This window comes from Vicugna pacos, chromosome 19, assembly GCF_048564905.1.
Source record: "Vicugna pacos chromosome 19, VicPac4, whole genome shotgun sequence".
NCBI classification, from domain to species: Eukaryota; Metazoa; Chordata; class Mammalia; order Artiodactyla; family Camelidae; genus Vicugna; species Vicugna pacos.
Genome location: NC_133005.1, coordinates 6,447,312 through 6,468,599, shown reverse-complemented (window position 1 = coordinate 6,468,599; position 21,288 = coordinate 6,447,312). Strand labels below are relative to the sequence as shown.

Below are 21,288 nucleotides of genomic sequence, written 5' to 3'. Positions count from 1 at the left end.
AAAAAAAACAACTAACCTATTTTTCAGTCTAAAAATTACCCTACTGTGGGTGTGCGAAGGGAGGGACTTTGTGTTGTCTTTCTCAAAGCCAATAGCTTCTTCTGACTGAAAGTGACTACAAATATGACCAGCTCAAGGCATGTGGCTGTTACATGTAGAGATTCTTTGCTTAAACTGAAACTCTCATTAATTTTCTTTGATTAATATCCAAAATATCAGAGCAAGCTCTGGGGGAAAACAATCAACAAAACCAGCCTGTATAAATTGCAATCTGAGTGGAGGACAGTAGACAGAGTAGCACTTGATCACTAAAGGTGGTTAAATATCACGCAGGCAGTGCAAGAGTGCTGAATTGTTTTTTGTTGTTTTTTTGTTTGTTTGTTTGTTTTACCATTTTTGGAAATCAATTTATCCAGTATTATAAGATAAATCAATAAGTTCATTGGCATAAAAGGAAAATAGGAGACAATTTCACTCACTTCCTTCTCAACCAAGAGAGTCATTGCAGGAGAGGACATTGAAGAAGATTTGGTCCTGAGTGTTTCGGGAAACGCAGTGTCTTAAACTGTTTCGAAAGTTGATTCAACAAGCCGTGTTCCTGGAATTGTGCTGTGGAAGAACTCACCACTGCCTACAGTCAGTTTTCACCCTCTGTTCTTTTTTATTTCCCAACCTGCGTGTAACTCTTAACTCCAGCAGAGTTCGGATTTAGGCAACAGCTTTTTGTGACATACTGCTTACAGGTAGCTCCCTGCATTCCTCTGCTTCTATTAAGTTGGTGAGATGTGGTACGTCAGACCCACGTGGGCATGTACTTACCACATGGGCTTCTGTTTAAGGATGGGCATGGAAAGGAAATGGCCCAGAACAGAGTGCTGCCCAGAATTTGAAGCAGTCTCACTACACAGGGGCAGGGATCCATCAAAGTGGGCTCACTTGCTTCCCCTCCTCCTTCTCTCCTTCCTCCCCCTCCTTTCCTTCCGCCTTTGCCCTTTCTCATCTTTCACTCTGGCTGTGCAACAACACTACCTGTTGAGTTTTCTGACTTGCCTTTTATTTGTTTATATTTTTAGAATGCATGTGCTCAAACACTGCAACGGTTTCTGGGAATGGGGCCTGAGCAGCTTTATTTGTAAAGCAGCACCCCAGGCAATCCTGTAGCCTGCCCAGATTGAGCAGTACAGAACTCCCCCATCCAGGGGGAACGTGTGAGTGGACTAGAGGACGGAAGGGGACGTGCCACGTTGTGGGCCCAGCCACCAGTTGTCACCCACCTCTGCTAAGTTGTGCCGTGGAGTTTGTACGCCACCTCTGAGTCACTGTCAGCTTTCCTAAAGTCTCTCAGGAAGATATGACTCCTCTGGGGTTTTGTCCAGAGTGACGGAGGGCTTCACTTGTCTACAACAGAATGCTGTTTACTCTAGGGTCTTGATAACTCATTAAAACTATTAACTTATTTTTGAACATTTGTTATAAATCTCAAAAATCATGATGAAATAATTTCACAACACATTTTATAAATATCCACCCTTCTTGCATGTTAGCAGTTCATGTTTCTTTTTAAGGAATGACCCCTTTTGAAATAGAACCCATAAGTGGATACACTGTGGATGGAGTTTTACTAGCAAAAGGCATTTGTTTTATTCCCAGATGATTCTTTAGGTGATTTTTTTCCCCCTTGGAAACTTAAAAGCAAATGTTGAATGATTCCACTGCCCCCCTGCACCTCCGTCCATGCTGGGATGCCCTTCAGGCCCTTACCAGTTCTCATGTCTTTCCACTTCCTGCTTTTTTCTCTGCCTGCAAGGCAGCACACGTGTACATGACCTGTGCTCTTTGATTTCCTTTGTATCAGGAGAAAAGTGTGTCTGAGTAGGAAGTCGTGAGTCCTCCCCTCTTTGAGCATTCTTGCCTCTGCTGTCCTGGGGCATCCTTCTTTGTAATACAGATTTTTTTTTTTCATGTTTTCCCACAGTTGCCAGAGAAAGACGCAAAATGAAAAGGGAATATTGATTCTCTCTCTTCTATGGGGCACAGACCATTTCAGAAAACTTCAGTTAGAAAAACAGGATGTGTGTATATGTGTGTGTATTTCTCAACCCTGCTGTTTCCTTAGGAGTAAACCAACCTTAGACAGACTCAGAAAGCAAAATCAAATAGAGTAAATAAAATAAAATACCAATTATTTGCTAGCTAATAATAAAAATACTGTCTTAACAAAAACATAACATTTACATATTTGAAAATACTAGCTTGGAAAAATCTGGTGATAATTTAGGTTTAATTTAAAAGCAGTGGTTCTACTAACTTCATGAAAGAAATGGATGTGTCTTAGAGGAAGTATCTCATTACATAGAAATTTCATGCAGAGCTCCCGGGAACTCACCTTCCTTGACATCCGCGGAAAAGAACATCTCCCAGTTCTAGCGCCACGTCAGCCCTTGATGTCGTTCAAGGGATCTTGTTTTCCTGTTTCTTAACTACAAGTAGGTGACCATGCTCACTAGTATCTCTTCTTGGATTCTCCACTAACAAGTCAATTCAGCATATCCCAAAGTGAACTGATAACCTCCCTTAATTTTTTTTTCCTGATTATTCATCAGCCTGTTTCTTCTCGCCATCCCTAATTTTAATGCCTTTGTTTGCATTCTTATAATCTCTTATTTGTTGTATTACAATGGCTTCTTACTTGGCTTCTCTGCCTCTGGCTTTGTACTTTGTAGATCTATCCTCCAATGATGTGAGCCATCCAAAATTGCAAGCCCACCGTGACACCTACTTAGAGTGCCTCGGTGTCACTGTTGACTCTTCAGCAGAGCACTGCTGACTTCTTCTCTAGGCGAGTCCCTGACTGAGACTCTACACTTACAATTTCCCACACACATCAGGCCTCTCCCTGCTTCCATTCCTGTGTTGTTTCTGCCTCTACCTGGGATGCTTTCCCCCTTCCTCCGGTGATTAATTGTCATCTATCTTTCAGGCCCCATACATGTTTCATCCTGCCCACGGCCCTGGGCTTCCTTGTCTGACCTTCCCAGGCCTCCTAAATATTTCTCCACTTTTCACATCAGACTCATGTGATGTGTTTTGCATCCTCCCCCAGTAGATTTTGGGCTTCTTGAGAGCAGAACCATCACTCCTTCATCTTAGCATCCTCAGTATAAAGTCACAAGTATACGCTTAACTAAAGCTTCTTGAATGCATAATCCAGAAGCAAGTGTACAGATTAACTAGTAGAATGACTTTATTTCAGAAATTGGAAACTGAGGTACCAGAAACTGAAGTAACATGCCAGAGACTAAATGTTAATTTTGTAGCTAAGTCAAAAGTACAACCTGTTGCCTCCTGATACATCGTGAGTTTATAATTTGGCGTATCCTTGAGAAACATTGGTATCATTTGATTACATTGATTTTCCCCAATTACATTTACTTTCAAAAGTTGCAGGGATGTTCTCTCTGCTGTTCACAATGACCCAATAGCTCAGTGTTTTCAAGCCATTGGCCCATTTCCTTTGCCTATGCTCTGCCCTTGATTATACATAGCTTGTTTTACAACCTTACAAATCACATACATTACCCCTCCTAAAATATTTCTACAAGCCAACCTATTCATTATAATTCTACATGCTACATTCATTTGCATGGTATTATAAATATGTCTGCTGATTAAATCAATACTTAGAGACTAAATCAAAGAAACGTCATGAGTGAAAAAAGAATTGTATAATGTGGTATTTCAGCATGACCTGGCCGTGGCTTGGCCCAGCTTAACACAGGCTCATGTTTATCCAGCACAAATTAATGAAGAAAGAGGGAGAGTAGAAATCCTCCCCTCCTCATACTGGTTCCAGGATGTGATGCTCTTTGCCTTGTAAATCTGCAGTATATAATGTTGTGTCTCAGTTCTGTTACACATGCACTATTGTCACTATTTCAAACTTGCCAGTCTCAGTGTCCTCTTGTGCTAACTTCCTAATCCTTCTTCCTCATTTACTCCTGTGACTGACTGGAATATTCTTCCACTGTGTACTCCCTTCTCCCGCGTCCATGGGAAGAGAGCACTTGCCCACACAGTAATCTCGTGCTTGGTAGTGAGACAGGGTCTGGTCACTGGTATGTTAGCAGATGAGACGTGAACAGACTTGAAGTGGCTGGGCACACGGGCCCCGCCATTGCCATGCAAAGACCTTGCTCTGGGGAGCTACTCTCCCTCTCATCCTGGGTTCTTGAGGAAGCACGTGTGGAAAAAACCTGAGACCAATCTGTACTAAGGAGCCAAGTCTACCTGGACCCCAGCTTAAGGCAGAGATTCCCAGACAAGCCCAACCCGGATGAACCAACCACCAGGTGACCCACACAGGTAAAATACATGATTGTTATTTTTGAAGCCATTGACTTCTTTGGGGGTGGTTTGTTTTGCAGAAGTAGCTAACTGACATCACTCCTCCCCCACAGACTACTGGACTTTAAAGTCTTAATTAAGCCTTTTGCATCATTGACCCCACTACTCTCCTGGTGGGCCTCACCTCCTCCCCTTTCTCCGCTGTCTTGGGCGTTCTGAAATCCAGTGGGGTTCTACATACCTTTGCTTGTGTTCATTTAGGTTGCCTTCCTTCAATTCTTATTCCTTTCCTCCTCCTTTACTAGATTTGCTACTTCTTCCTAGAATATTTATTTCCAGGTTTTATTTCATTTTTACCTTTTTCTTCTGCTACTCCTGGAAATGCTTTGCATTCTTTCTTTCTGCTCTTCTGTGCCCCCGCTGCCCATTCTGGGCTCCTCTTCTTGTTTCTCCCTAGACCCTGTCCCTGGGGTGTGATGCCTGAGTCCATCCTGCTGTTCTCTTCCCGCTCTGTTCCTCCAGAAGCGGAAAGGCAGATTAACGAACGATCTGAAATCCTCCCTTGATAATTCCACTTCGCTTTTTGGCTCCAGTAGTCCACCTACCCCCAGCTGCTCAGAGATGGAGCTTGTTAATTACACTCCTTCCAGACTGCGCTGTCTTTGAACAGCGGGAAGGGAGGGAGGAGAGGAATGAGATGGGCCAGGTGAGGGAAGGAAGAACCATGGGGAGCTTGTTAATACTATCTTTGTTTTCTGAAACGAGATTCGGAGAAAACAAGGCATAAGGCATACATTGTATCAGAACTGAGAAATATGCTTCTATTTGTCTTGCCAAATTGTAAAAATGTGTGTGATTCCTCTCCATTAGCTCACAAAAATGTTGAAGATGCGTTTGACTAAACTAGAGCACATTATCAGACTAAAATGCCCAGAGGCAGTTCAATACAGCCATCCATATGCTTCTCTGAGTTAATTTGAAATACGGGGAATCCAGTATCCAAATTGTCCTCATAAACCCTCATGGATTCTTGCCTCTGTGAGTGAAAAGGGAGCTGGCTGATCCTTGCCACTACTCGTGAGCGATCAGGGATGCCCTAAGTCCATGTCATGTTGCAGTGGCGGCAGGTGATGGGGGGTATAGAGGTTTGCACCTCCTAACTGTACTGCTTTATGAATCCTTGATTTCTAAACCCTTCCTTAAAGGATCGGCAGGGGCTAGACCACTGCAGTAAAAATGAACGTAATACCAGTCACAGATGGATTTAGTGGGTTCTCAGTTCCTTACTAGCCCTCTCGGGAGATCCAGATTGGCCACAAGACACTTGGTCCACAGCCAGACGTTCCCAAAAGGCACCGTTACTTCCTTCTGTAGCATCACAATCTGTACAATCTTCTACAGATCCCCCCAGGTAATGAATTTCATGGAATATTGCCATGTGGAATATTTCTCCTCCTGTCTCTCCTTTACTAGCACTCCCCGGAATATCTGAAACCCAGGAAAAAATGCTCTTATTCTTTTCTACTTAACATACACTATTCCTCAGCTCATAACCCGGATGCTCTATAGGAAGACTGAACATAAGTTTCCCGGGCAACTTCAGTATGTGATGCCCAAACGCTTCTCCCACAATCCTTGCCCCTTTATCCCTTCCATTCAGTGGGTGCTGCCTTGGTCTCCTGGTCTTGCTGCAACAGATTACCACAAATTAGGAGGATTAAAACAGCAGAAATGTACTTTCTTACAGTTCATGAGGCCAGAAGTCCAAAATCAAGGTGTCAGCAGGGTTCATTTCTTAAGGGGGTTCTGAGAAAGCACCCATTCCATACCCTCTCCCAGTTTCTGATGGCAGCTGGCAGTCCCGGGCTTGTGACTGTCAAGTCCAGTCTTTGCCTTTGACTTCACGTGGCCTTGTCCTCTGCCTGTTTCTTCTCCTTTTCTGTTTTATAAGGGTGTTTGTCATTGAATTTAAGGCCAACTCAGGTCATCCAGGATGATAGCATCTTGAGACCCTTTACTTAATGACGTCTGCAAAGATTCTTTTTAAAATATGGTCACATTAACAGGTTTCAGTCAGACATGTCTTTCAGGGGCCACCATTCACCCCACTGCTGGTACCCTGGGGAAGTTACCTTTGTCTTCAAAGTCATCTCTCATTGTTGGCATTTAGCACATGCTTTGGATTTGGAGGTGACCAGAAATACCTCCTCAGCTATACTGCGGCCCAGTATCCATCCCTTGAACTGGTGTTGGCAGTGGAATGCTACTAGACCAGCAAAAATGATTGCTTTTCTGGCCTTGGTCTTGTGGAGAAGGCAGAAGAGAAACTTCGCAATTTCAGGGCAATGCAGTTGATTGAGACTTGCACTGACTTGCTCCACCTTACCTCTTTTTCTCTTTTAGCCAAAAAGTGATTTTTCATCCTCAGAGAGCAGTGGCCACTCTGGGCCCTGGGTCTCCTGATGCCCATGGATAGTGGTCCCTGTGATGTGGTCCCGATAGACTCGTATCAGTCTGTACACCTAAGAGCACATTGGTCATGTGTTGAGAGCCTGCTCAGTGCCACATACTGTACTTGTAAATTGCATCTTATTAAGGTAGAGATCAGTGTTTCATTGGACAGGTGAGCTAGCTGAGTCTCAAGGAAGTTACAGAATAAAAAGCTGCCTAAGGGTAACATGGCCAGAGTCAGGACTGGAATCCCGCCCACGGATTCTGTGGTCCAGGGGTTCTCCATTGGCATAAGGCCTTTTTCGTGCAATGTTATGTCATCACTTGATAGCTTGACTGTATGTTCTGGTTACTTTTTTATACATATGGTTTCCTCAGCAAGATTGTTAATAGGTGTCCTGAGCACCGGCCAAGCACCTACTGGATTCCCTGTCTGTTCTGTTACTGCGAGTTGATCTGCAGGCAGGACCACCGTGCAGGCACCGGTCACAGCCCTGAGGGAATTAACATGCCAGCCAGCATCCCTCTGCACTTTCTTGTGATTAATTCAATCTGACTCTGATTATTCCTTCACGCTGTGACCCCCCTCGGCATTTACATGCTAAGGTTGTGCTGTATTCATTTGTTCTAGTTGAAATATTGCTTTGTAATTGCTTCTAAACAACCTCATTTCTGCATCTATTGTAGGCAGGGCGCTAAATCTGGCAGTTTAAGCCATTACCAAACAATGTTAGTAAGGTGCTGCGTGGTTCCTAGGAGTCAGGCAGGCTGCGGGCATTATGCATTCTGCCTGGACATGCATTGCTTTGTGTGTGTGTCTGCATGGTGAGCACTCTCGCATGCAGACTGTGGCTCTGCTTCTGTCTGTCTACTCTTGCCTCTTTGAACTCATCATCCAACATTCCAGCTCCCCACAAGACACACATTTCTGTACTTCCCGCAAGGAGCTCACTTCATGGTGACTGACTGGCTAAGTAGATTGCCCTCCAGTTTTTGAGAAAATAGTGGATGTTGATAAGATTCAGGCCACAGCACAGTATGGATTCCTTTGCTACTTGAGTAAATACATCCTGTTGCTGTTGCTTTAATTCCAAGAAGAGTCCATCTGATTCCAAATTCTGGAGTATAGCAAACACAGATATAACAAGATTCTGCCATGATGCCTTACGAGTCTTGCTGCTTGGCTGTTACCCAACTCGGAACATCATCTTGTCCCCAAGCTTTTCCTCCTAGCCTTGTTGAGGAAACACTTTAATCTGATTGTCTGCCTCTCTCATGTTGACTCTTCTGGGAGATAATGGTTCCTGATGTGGTTCCAGTGCCTCACTGGTGGCCAACTTTGCATAATGCACATTCCATCATCTCTGTCTTCTCCCATTAATGTCTGCACAACCATGGGCAATTGATTAAGCTCGAGACTAGAAACATCTTTTGCAGTGAAGCTCTTTTAAAAGTAACATTAAAAAGAAACACATACTTTTAGGACACAGAGCCAAGTAAATGAGATTGCAGACCTCCACGTTCTGCAGGATAAAGACTCTGCTCATGTCACTTGAGCTGTTCATCAAGACCAGTGGAATTATTGTCACAGAAGTTCTCATACTGTAGAATAAAATGAGTAGAAATGATAGCTCTGTTGTTTTCTTGTAGTCATTTTAAAAATGTTCCGTGGCGTGTGCCTCTAGACAAAAAGGAATGAATGCAAAAAAAGAAAATTTTAGAAATTTGTTTTAAGCATCTCAAGTGTCTGGCTGTAGAAAATAGGGCAGCTGCTTTTGAGAGAAGAGCGTCTGATGCATTTACTTGTCACTTAACCGGTAAAATGGGACAGACAGCCTCCCAGGCTGCCTGAGAAGCAACCTCACCCTGCACCCAAGACCTGACTCCTCTATGTTCTGCGAGGCACTTTTAGGTGGAGGGTGGCCTCAAATTCCAGACTGAGTACTGCAGCCAAGAGACTGTCATTTAATCAGTGGTCAAAGGTCATTTTCCCTGTGGCAAAAAAAAAGGGGGTGAAAACATCCAGCTGCATCTGTAGAAAGCTATTAACTGAAAATGAAGATTTTATGGGAATTAAGCCATACCTATTTTATTAGTATGATGGTCTCTGGACCAGTTGGCTGTATTAAAATGACAGACACACTGACCTTCCTGAACTCTCTGTGTCAGAAATTAATGGCTTTAAAGTTTTACACATGCCCAGATCTTTCCAGATTTGTTCAAATTTACCGACCCCAATTATTACTTTGTCTACTTACTGTGAGAGTTTGTTCTCTCCTGATTTAAGTCTTGGATTGGCAGGCCAGCATCGCAGCCTCGTACGTTGGCTTGTCTATGTATATGCTACTACAGAGATCACCTTACTTCAGACTTTATTTGGTGCCTGAAAAGGTAGGTCGCTGAGGAGATCCAGTATAAAGCATGGAAAGCAAGTCTCACTGTCTTCTCTCTCTGTATACTCTCAATATCACTGGAATTTAAACAGGAAGGACTATTTCCTTATTAACATAGCGCATTCTTTCGTTACCAGCCACTGTGCTTAGAGCTTAAAGACAGTATCCTGTGTAAGCTTCTCAATAACCATGAAAGCTATTCTCAATGACCCATTCTACTGATGAGAAGATGGGGGGCTTCTGGAAGTTAATCTGGTACAAAATTAGTAGCTGGGATGTAAACCCAGTTCTTTCTGACTTTGTTTCCATCCGCGATGAGGCTGTCTTCACACAGTGGAGTCTGACTCCTAGCAACCCTGTTGAAAAGGACATAGAAAAGTGGAAAATCTGACTATTTTATCTGAATATGAACAGGGACGTCTGAATACAGAGGCAGAGAGACCGATCATCCAAATGGTGCCCTTCTGTGCATGGATTTGTGGCCTGCTGCCCCCATGGCTTCATAGAAGTATTACTATTTGTACTTTAGGTCCGTGGGTGAAGGAGGGCTGGGGAGAAGGAGTGACCTTCATTCTAAAACCCCCTAGGGTTGCAGCGAGAAGCTGGGCTCTCACACACAAGTCGCTGCTCTTCAGCTGTCCCCAGGGAAGCCAGACTTTGAGTCCAGCTCATTCCTACTGCATGGTCTTGAGAAAGTCACTTTAATTTTTTCCAGATTCTGTTAGATGAAAGCTAAATAAGATGAATGTAAAACAGCTAACCTAAAATAACACACAAATAGAAGGCATTTAACAAATGGTAGATTTCAAAGATTCAATTCTTGTCTTCCATTATTTGTTTATTCTTTTATTCCTAAGGGTGCAAACAAGGATTACTCTTCCTCTGATAATTTCCTTCCATACCCAGTTCCTCCAGTTACTTCTGTAGCTCACCGTATTTCCTATTTTTCTCCACATTCGAAAAACTCTGAAATTGAAATTCATTTTATAATTGGAATAAAGAGAAGTGCTCCAGCTGCCCAGAATGGCCTCGCCTGTGGATGTGAGTGTGGCGTCATGTGTTCAAGGTGTGGGTTCCTCGGTTCTTCTGATTGTCAGCACAGGTGAGCTACTTGTTTAGGTAGCACCACATATGGTTGGATTTTAACTTAAATTTGGATCACTACCACTAAATATGTCCTATACAACATTAAAAAATATTGTGCATATATGAAGTGAATTGCCAGGTATCTGGCAGCGTAATTAAAGCAATAGAAATTGTAGATTGTTGGAATAGATCAAAAAATTGCAAAACTTTAAGAAATTGATGTATTTTAAAGAACCAGTACCCAGGCACACTGGATTCTGATAAGATATAGCATTACAGGGGTCAACATTTTATTAAGTTTCCAAGATCTTTGCCAAACATGATATACCCATGTCTTAGTGCAAGAGGAAAAATAGCAAACTTTTTATATTCTTGCCAGATAATTCTTATGTCTGGCTTTAAAAATAAAATTGTACATCTTTCTGTCTTTAGCACATTCCTTATTTCTCTTAAATAACTTTGCCTCTTTGCTGAGATTTTTCTGTTCCCTATTTTGGGGTATAGGGGTGTGGGGAGTACCCCCAAAACATACCTTTTGGCTACCGGAGCACTGCACCCATCTGGGCTTCAGTTTCTTAAATCCACTTCTCCTGGATGTTGGGTGCTTCCCCTCCTGTCCAGTCTGGGCATTTCAGGTCTCCAAACAAGTTGTCTGTATCCACCTCCCGAGCTGTGCTAGAAAGATGACTTCTCCAGGGATGTTTCCAGGTTCAAAGGCTAACGTGCCAACCACTTCTCAGGACTTTCTTCCTGTTTTGCAGGATAATTCCTGCTGGGCTGTTTTTCATTGCAGGTTATCAGGATTTGTGGTTCTTTTCTTGTGATTTTTCTGCTAGCATTTATCTGTTGTTTTCTGCTAGTATATGTCGAGGCTCAGTTGGGCTGATGTGGTCAGAAGAGAAACAGAATTCAAACATGGTTCCACTGATCAGGGACAGAACAGATATGATTAGACAATACAGAAAGATGGAAAAAAATAGATGTGGTTTGGAGCTTGGAGAGTGCAGTTTAAGTTTTCCCAGGATAGCCAAGGAAAAATTTATTAAAATTGTCCCAGGCAAATAAGGTTTATGGACTAGGTCCCATAGCATCAGTTGCCCTCCAAGCTGATCCAACAAGGACTGATAGGGTAACTCTTCTCTTTTCATCTATCTTTCAAAGGAAAAAGACTCAATTGAACTGGTAAATATGAATGTACTTATGGGGACAAATGAAAATAATGGTTTTCAGACTGTTTAGGAAACAGAAGGTGTACAGATGCCATATATTTGTGGCAGGAGAATTCCGTTTTGTTCATCATTTGTTTGTACACAAACAGGGAGTCTGCAGCCTGTGGGCCAGGCGCTGTGATAAGCCCTGGGGTTATGGAGGTAGGAGACATGGCTTTGCTAGGAAAGAGAATTGCTCAGTCACTGCAGGGTGTGCGGTGCGATAATGGGTGTCTGTGCTGATCATGTTGGGTGTGCGCAGGGGAGATTCAGAGAAGGCTTCCTGGAAGTAGTGATACCCGAACTGGATACTGAAGGATAGAGACATGGGTTTCCGAAACAAAGAACATCCGAGGCAGGTGTGAAAAACCAGCAACACTTATTATCCGTAAGGCCAAAGGAGAGGGAGGGAGTGAAAAGTGAACCAGGAAAGGAAGGCAGGACCGAATCAGGGTGGATCTTTTTCTTGGGTGTTAAGAGATTGAGATTATTTCTATGAAGTCTCTAAAGAGTCGTCAATAATTTTAAACTGGGGGGATGACCCGAGTAAATTGTTCATTAGAGAGGTTTGAGGCAGAGGTCAGGAGTCCAAAAAAATGATCTAGGCAGAGAATGACAATGGGCTGAATTAAAGCAGTACGTCTTCTGGGCGGGAAGAGAGACTAGGAAGATGTGGTGACTGCATGGACGTCATGGGGTTTAAGGAAGACAGAGGAATTAAGATAAGGATTAGCTTCCTGGCTTGGTAGACCTCATGGGTTGAATACCGTTTACTGAGTTGATAAGGAATGGAAAAGTTTGAGATGGAAGAGAATGAGTTCTTCCCTCAGTGTGCTTTGTGTTCCAGCTCAGGGTCTGGGGGCATCAAAGAAGAGATGACGATTTTGTATCTGGAGCGCAAGAGAGAACCACCCAGGCTGGGTATTTATATCATCTGAGTAAGAAGAGGGAAAGGCCAAGGAAATATCTTGTCACTTAACCTAAATGGCACCTACTTCCGAGGGTAGTGGGATGAAATGAGATACTGGTGGGTTAGATACAAAGAAGACACCTGGATCGTGTGTAGTGGCTGTTAGTTGTTATGAATATTGGTATTAATTTGTTGAGGATTAGTGAAGGACTTAGAGTATTCATATGATTTATTTCTAAATTTAGTTGGTGACACCTGGAGACATTCCCAGAGACTGTAGAGGTGGGGGAGTGCCACCTTATGTGAGGGGGTCCCTGGCATCACCCACCACAGGTGGACAAATAGCTCTTGAAGGCACCACACTGCATTTGATAACATCATTGCCAGTTTGATGACATTTTTGAAGTCAAGACAAACTGAGAACAGTTGAGGCAGTGCTCTTATGAGTAGAAACCATACCTAAAATATGTTATAAAGCAGGAAATGGGCTTCAGATTTCTGGGAACAAAACTCTGAGGATCAGGATGGTTATTATCAGTTTGATGGTCATCAGTAAAGAGGGTGCCATGGTCTCTTCTAAGTGGTGGCTGAATGGCATGGTTGGTGTGAAAGTCATGGAGTACATCTGGGGACATTCTGGGTCACGAGCAGTCCCTGAGGATACCTGGGGATGTCAGTGTGTTGACGCTGTTCTTGAAGTCAAGGAGGATGTTTGGTTGAGTTTCAGACTGCTTTCATGTTGTTCATTTTAGGGTAAAACTCTTTAAGATGTTTTCCTTTTCTCTCATTAACTCATATCCACTTATTCCTTGGAGGTCTCTTCTCTGTTTCAAATTACTTTTCCCATGCATTTGGAACAATCCCAGCATTAGGTCTTGGCCTCAAATGAATTAAGATCTCGAACTTCAAACTTGCTATGCTATTGGATGTGGGTGGCTTTTTACAGACTGAAGGGCCTCAAGGATTCTCAGACTCCACTGATTCTTCCAGGATACTTTGCTCGGGCCATGCAGACTGCAATAATTAGAGGTTTTTTTTTTCTCTCTACATGTATTAAGAACTATTTATTTTAAAATATAAAGACTTATTCTAAGCAATTTGAGAATGGTTCTACGCAGAAAATCTGAAAAATGGATGCGCAAATAATTCCACTCCAGATATAACAATGAAACTGTCAAGTTATTGAAAATTGGAAGAGAATAATTTGCATCTGGAGAAGATGTTATAAATACAAGTTCTGGACCCTTCACTTTCCTAATGGCTTTAGTATTTGGCTCTAAATAATATTTTTGACCCAATACTGTGATACACACAGCTCCAATATAGATTGCTTCTGCCCTCTAAGGGGATGGAGAACCTTCTGCTGTCTTAAGGGAAAAGAGAGAATTGAAAAGTATTTCCAAGGAAATTCGCACACCCCGCTAAGCCACTCAGATTATACTTTAAATGACTGGCGTGAGGGTAGGGTTTATGGTCTTCAAATCTACATGGATATTGCAGGTTTTAATTATGTTTTGTATATGATTCCCCCAGACTTTCATGCCATATTAAGATAGATTTGTTCAAAACAGACTAAAATTAGGTTTAGATTTGGGAGGTAAAATTAGACATGCAGTAATTGTGCTTGAGTTTCTGCAGAAAGAAGGGCTGGATTAATGGCTTTGGCTTTGTTTGTGGTTCCCCAGAAGAGACAAGACAAAGATTCAAGTGCAAGTAGTTTATTGGCCAGTGAAGGAAAGGAAGTGATAAGTGGCACAGGGAGACAAGGCCAGTCATAAAGGTGCTTTATCAAGCCACCTACAACCATGGGAAGATGACACCTCAGAGCCACCCCACTTGAAGGCAAGGGAGCTGGGGTATTTATACACCACTTCCATCAGTTAGTGGCCGAGGGATGCTCATGAGAAGACTTACTTTCCTGTGCTCTTTGTCCCTGAGGCAGTGGCCCCCAGCAGCAAGTAAGTACCCTCAGACAGTGCAGGAGGTGCTGGCGGCCGTGATTCCGGTAGATGAGTACTTAATGGAAAGGTCAAGGTGACATAGATGAGCCATCACTAGTATCTATCTTGAACAGAGCAGCTGTTTTATTCTGAAAATTCATATGAAAATGTTCTTTGGTCCTTTCAGTTTGGCTAATGGTGCATAATCTCATTCTTTTGATTAAATAATTCAAAATTGAATGTTGTGTTCATTGAAAAACCAGTTTTCTCCAAATAAATATGAAGAGAGCAATCTCTTAAATGTGGAATTTTTGGGTTTTTTCCATAAAATGATGATATCAATTTGTTAATTTTAGAGCAGTATTTCATTTCAATTTTGGTGTCAATTTCTAGCAGAGACTAAATGTTAGAGTTGTGAGTAACCCAAGGAACAATGAATGAAGCAGATCTTACACTAGTAAGAAGAGAACTTCAGGGTATATGTATGCTTGTGTTTTTAATATAACTTTCACCTGTGTGGAAGCAAAATGGTTCTTAATTATTTTCAAATAGAATGCAATCTAATCTAAACTCTACAAAGATCCAGATTGCAGTCACTAAAATGATAGGCATAAATCATTTTGATGAAGCAAACTCACCAAGTGTACCCAGCATCTTGATTACTGTATTGACTCTTGTCTCCTATATAGTCTTGAAGTATTCAGTAAATGTTTGCTGAATGAATACAATAATGACTGAAACTTTTTTGGGGGGAATATACCTTTTCTGAGGCCCAATCCATTGTTAGTGAGAAGAGAAGGAACAACTTAGGCGAGGTTTGTTAAGTAGGGAGGGAGTGAGGAATTGGGAATGACAAATGAATTTGTTTTCAGAGGTGCGGATACCCTTATATGAGCAGCACTGTATGACAGAAGCCAGGTGCCCAGATACAGTGAAGAGACAGGCTTTGTTATTAACAAGCTTCTTGACTACTAGAATCATGAGCACAGAAACCTTGATTAACCCAGTTTAGTAAGTCATCTGTCTGTAATCAATCTGTCTATTTATCTAACTGTATCTAGATAATCCACAAGTAGAGATACACACACGTGTGTGTGGTGTTCAATAATACTATGTGGAACTGAGGGCAAAGCTGTGAATCCCAGGATTTCGTGAAAACTTATTGTTACCATTGTTTTAGGCATCACTTCATATGGTGAGTAAAGCTCTGCCATATATGTATGCACCATATGTGGACTGGGGTTGGCAAGCTCTGGCCTATTAGCCAAAACAGGCTTCCTGCCTGTGTTTGTAAGTAGACTATTATTGGGATACAGCCATGTATCTTTTGTGTATTGTCTGCAGCTGCTTTTCCACAAATAATGGCAAACAATGACAGAGTCGAGTTGAAGGCAGTGCAGACCATGCCCCAAGCCTGAAATATTTTCTAGGACTGACCTGTTACGGAAAGAATTTGCCAATCTCTGTTACAGAACATTATTACATAATACATTTTCATATTAAGCGTTGGACACCACCAGTTAAGTATTTTCCCCTAAACGTAGCAGAAATAGAAATTATAACCTTATAGAGCCAGATTCCTGCAGTCCGTGGATTGGTTCTTTCTTTCACATCTTTGTTCTAAGTAAGTCCTAGTGTTTTATCCTCCTTCCTAAAAGCTTCCTTGGTTGGTAATTTCTACATCTGGTGGCTTGTGACTTTGACTCTCATCTCCTTTTCTTTTTTTTTTTTTTTCTCTCTCTCCATTCAAACATATGGGATGTCATATCAGCAGTAGCTGAATCTAAGAAATAGAACTTTTATACCTTGGCTTACACTATTTTGTTCAAACCCCACAAAGAAGGAAAGAAAGAGGGAAAGTGAAAAATGCAAAGTGCAGAGAGGACCACAAAATGCCTATGAAATGAGGAAATTAAGAAGCCCTGTAACTGAGGGATGCACCCGTGGCACAGAATGTGTGGAGCAGGGGAGGCTGTTGGTAGGCTCCGTGGCATTCAGACACCTCCTGCATGTAGGTGTTCACTCCAGGATATTGCAGAAGAGATGAAGAGGGCTATGCAGAGGTCCATGGCAATGTAAGGAGATGGAAAGCTAATTATTTCTATAACAGTAAAGGAGACTGAGTTACTTTATCTTGGAAAAGGCTGAGTTAATTTATCTTGGCAAAGAACAAGATAAGAAATGGCTTGGTATAATGTTTTTACCATTTAAATCCATTATGATATAAAAGCATTTGCTGATTGATTAAAGCATATACAAGATAGAGAATGGCTTGGTAAGAAGTTTTTTGGTTGCAGGCAGAAACACCAGAACCAGTCAAGGCTGACATATACCTTTATGGCTGGTGGGATCCAAGAAAGAGGTGAGCAACTGCGCCTCAGAAATTCAGGCTGCAGGAGGTCTCGGGAGTGGTTGGAACGAGGCTCCTGGACTCTGCCTAGATTCTCTCTCCAGCTCTTATATGCAGATTTTCTTCTCTCTCCTCATCCTGCCTTTCTGCCCGTGGCATTGAGCATTGGCAACTAGCAGCTTGTGAAACTTATATCAGATATCCTTGGCCACTGGTAAAAGGCTCATGGCAAGTTGTCTTGATGATCTCAGGGAAGAGAAAATCTCGGGGAAGGGACTTATTGGCCCAGCCTGGATCCAGCACCAGCCCTTGGGCCAGTGGCCTTGGACCAGTGATTGACGGTGATATTACCATGCACCTGCATTAACCATATAGCTGGAGGAAGGAACACTTAATTGCAAAGGGGAAATTGGCAGACAATTCTGAGTGACCGCTCCGTTATTTCTTTACCTTCACTTGGCAAAATCCATGAGGAATAGTTCTGTCTGCAACATGAAGGATTTAGGTTAGAGGGAAATAGGATTATTCTGACATTAGAGTTTATTACACACTGGAATGTGTTACCGAAAGAAGCAGTGAAATATCTTTTCTTAGAGGTTTATAAAAATAGAAGTGATTTCTCATCAGTTTAAATGCAAAGAATTTTCAAAATGGATTAGACACACAGAAATTTTGTTTGATGTGCATACTCGTGACAAGGCCCTGCCTCTTTTACCAGTAAACTCTGTTCACTTCTAGCCTTTTGGTGCGATTCAACAAATATTTATTAAATGTCCACTAGATGCAAGAGCGAAAGGGTTTTATATTGTATTAGAGAGGTTCAGAAAATTACAAATGACTGTTGTATGTACGTAGTTGTTTAGGGTAATTGTCGCAAAGGAGATTCAGAGTCATTGCCCTGGAGTTTTCATGGGAATGAGGGAGGTCGGTGGAAGGAAGGGAGAGAGAGGAGGAGGTTAATAGAAACAAGAAAACAAGGAAAGAATTAGCAAAGGGTTCGTTGATAGGCTGAGATTTGAAATGCTCTTTAAGGGTAGACAGAATACTAATAGGTAGAGATCAGCGGAAAGGCATTTGGGGCAGACAGTGGCAGGTGCAGTGATTCTGGTCACGTTCAGGGAAGCAGCAAGGCTTCCTTTTAGGTGGAAAACTACAGTGCGGGCAAAGAGCTAACAGAAAAGATCAGAGAAGAAACGCCATCGAAGGCCTTCAATGCTGAGTTTAAAGTTTTGTTTTAGGAAGATTAGATTGTAAGATGTATGATGCCAAGGAGAGGGGCAAATGTGGAAAGGTGAGTTTGACGGTCATTGCAGAGGCATATGAGAAATCCTGAGTGACTTAACTGGATGGTGGTAGCAGACTTGGAAGGAAGGATGGAGATGGTAGGGGTATAATTTACAGGGACAATTCTGATTAATGGGGTTTGTGTCTTTTGTACTTTCAATGGACTAAGCACTTATCAGAAAATGGCCTTCATCAATTTCCTAATTCCTTAAGATATTGGACTTTTATTTACATATTCATTTAAGCCATGTATCAACCAAATAAATAGGTTAGGCTTTATCCCCATTTTGCACATGAGCAAACTGAAATTTCGAGCAGTTGTGTAACTAGCCAGAGGCCACATGGTTAGTCATTTACTGAGTAGGACTTTGAACCCAGGATGTCTGACTCCAACACCCAAGTTCTTAACCACAAGCACCTTGTCTCCACTGAAGTGTGAAGGGAAATGAACAAGTGTGAAAAAACAAGATTTCAATGCTGGTGGATGGGCAAAAACTTGGACAGGCCTGGTTGGGCCAGTCTTCTACCATAGAAGACGCCGACAGAGGTCACGCAGTGGGGTTCAGCTGGCAGAGGGCTGGTTCAGAAGGAGGAGGATGGCTTCACTCCTATGCATGGCCCCTCACGAGGATGCCTGCAAGTCTGGGCTCAACTGGGCTGTCCAGCAGAGCCCTACATGTGGCATCTTCAGCAAAGGTGCCCCAAGCCATCGGTGGATTGCATTTGCCAATTTTGGGACTTTATAAAGTGGAATCATACAACGTAGACTCTTTTGTGTCTGGCTTCTTTGGCTTCACGTTCTGTTTGTGAGATGCATCCATGTTGTTATGTGTAGTTGTGGTTCATTCTTCACTGCAGCATAGTATCACTTTGTGTGATGACTCCACAATTTAATTGTCCATCATACTATTAATGGATATTTGGGCAATTTCTGGTTTTAACTTTAACGAACAATGCTGGCATGAATGTTCCTGTGTATGTCTTTGTGTGAAATACGTCCACATTTTTGTTGAATACCTACCTAGCAGGAGGATTGCTGGGTCATAGCGTATGCTTATTTCAGCATTAACAGTTTTCCACACTATTTGTACAAATTTCCATTCTTGCCAGCAGTGAAGGAAAGTTTCAGTTGTTCCACATTATCTGGTATTATCAAGTCCTAGTAATTTTAGCCATCTCAGCTCTTTTGAAGGGATTGTTCTGATACAGATTGACCCACACTTTAATTCTCTCCTGTCCATCATTCTCTGCATAGGTAACTCTTTATGCTTTCCTGATAGATTTTGGGAAGCACCTGTATGATTATTCCATGTAAGTCTTCTCTTATTCCGCAGGGATGTATGGACTCTCTCTCTCAAAGCTCTAGTGAAGCTTTGAGATACATGATTCAAACAGACCTCTCCTGACATCTTATTGGTGGTCTTTCCCACATCTTAAAGCCAAATGACATTCCCTCACTTTTGCTGTGTCTGTTTCCATGTAGGACCAATAATCTCAATGTCCATCACACTACAACTCCATGTTAAAAAAAAAAAAAAACTTTCAGGTAAAAACCTTTGAATTTGGATATTTCAAGAATCTTCAGATTTAATTAAACTTTATCCAATATATTTTCTTTCTAAGTAAGAGTAAACTTGGGGTCAGCTGTAGGGAAGTCAAAGAGAATGTGATCTGTACCCGTGGACATAGATGTAGTAGAAGAGGTCTCCTCACATTTCAGAACAAAGCTGCCATCTCTACACATGACCCCGAGGGAATGAATGCTTCAAAGTGATTTTGTAACATAGGAAAAGTTAAACTATTTACTTTTCTTCTATAAACTTCTTGCTCCCACCCTTTTATTTTCCTTCTTTTTTCCCAGGGCTGTGGTAAGGTTAGGTAACACAGGGAAACCACTTGATGTGGAAGCCAGCTCACAGTGGTGATGGTGATGATGACAAGGACTATGATAGAGGTGATAACAGTATCTATCCTTTGAAGATATTTTCAAATATGGAATTAACTGGGTTATCCTATGTAAGTTACCTAATATAAAGATGCATTACATAGTTATCCTCTGAGTGCAGATTTAGAGGAAACCAGGCAAGAGAGGATAAATGAATCAATGAACAGGAATAGCAAGAGGTAAGACAAGACTTCTCTGCTGTCTTTGTACACCCTTCCTGGAAGCTGCTGATTTAACTTTCCTTGGATTTTCTGCAGAAAAGTTCTGCATTGAAATGAGCAACTTTGAGTGTGTGTCTCTTCCTTGCAAACAAATGAGCCCTGGCTTGAATAATCCCTTTAGTAGACATGTCATACATTACAGCAGTTTTTGTGACCATCTCATCTCTACAACTAGATTGTGAAATCCTCAAGGGCAGAGATGTCTCTAATACGTTTTTGTACTCTGCCTTGTACTTGGCACAGACTAGGGAAATGTCATGTTACCCTGCTGATTAAGTCCATTAAGGATTCAGGTTGCATAACTCTCCTAATGGGGACTCGAGGATACATTCTGCAAGTGAGTTTAATGTTCAAGAAAAGCATCAATAGCAAATGTAGCTGCCCTTTGGCCATGCGTGAAATGCAAGGGAGATAGTGGTCTTTTTTCAACTCTTTTTGAATAACCCTCAACTCTGTTCTCAGCTCAGGGGCAGGATGCTATGTGCATAGATAGATTCTTTCTCAGCCTTAGATTGAAACCACCAACTGAGCTGGAGGATCCAAACTGGGGCAGGGAGTTTAAAGAGGGGACACAAAACAGTCAGTTCCAACAGAACTTCAAGTTTATCCAGGGAGAGACTCATCTGTGGAACAGAGGCATCTGCTCCACAGATCATCATGGAGATGGCTGCGAATTCCACACAAAAAATAAAAATAAAAAAGGATATTTAGAGGGAGACCTGGCTTTCTGTTTATATAACTAAAAATTGGTTTACTGAGTAAAACTGTACTTAGGGCCAAACTCTGATTCACTGTTTTGAGAGTCCCAAACTAACCACATGGGAAGGATGTGCTATGTGAAGACATCTCCATTCACTTGCAAGAGGGAAGAGAGGTGCTGCCAAGTGCTGGCAGAGGAATGGCTCGGTGCTTTTCGGCTCCATGAGGTATTCTTATGAGACACTTCAGTTAAGGGAAAAAAAAATCACGTCTGCATGTTTCAACAGGCTAACGAATATGAGTCTGTGTTCAGCTATTGACACGCAAGAACTAAGTATTAGGACCAGAATTGAGTGTCATTGATTATTTCTTTATAAACAAAATCAAGTATGTTATCAAATGATTATATATATTTTTTCATCGAGGAAGATGATGTATAATCCCAAACATCCTTCCA

The 21,288-nt window shown here is 42.0% G+C and overlaps 1 protein-coding gene across 3 annotated transcripts in view; it reads left to right on the top strand.

Moving 5' to 3' along the window:
- The window catches only part of MACROD2 (mono-ADP ribosylhydrolase 2), a 1,889,921-nt gene that overhangs the window by 1,496,750 nt on the left and 371,883 nt on the right, over nucleotides 1–21,288 (top strand). The gene's annotated exons all lie outside the window — the stretch shown is intronic.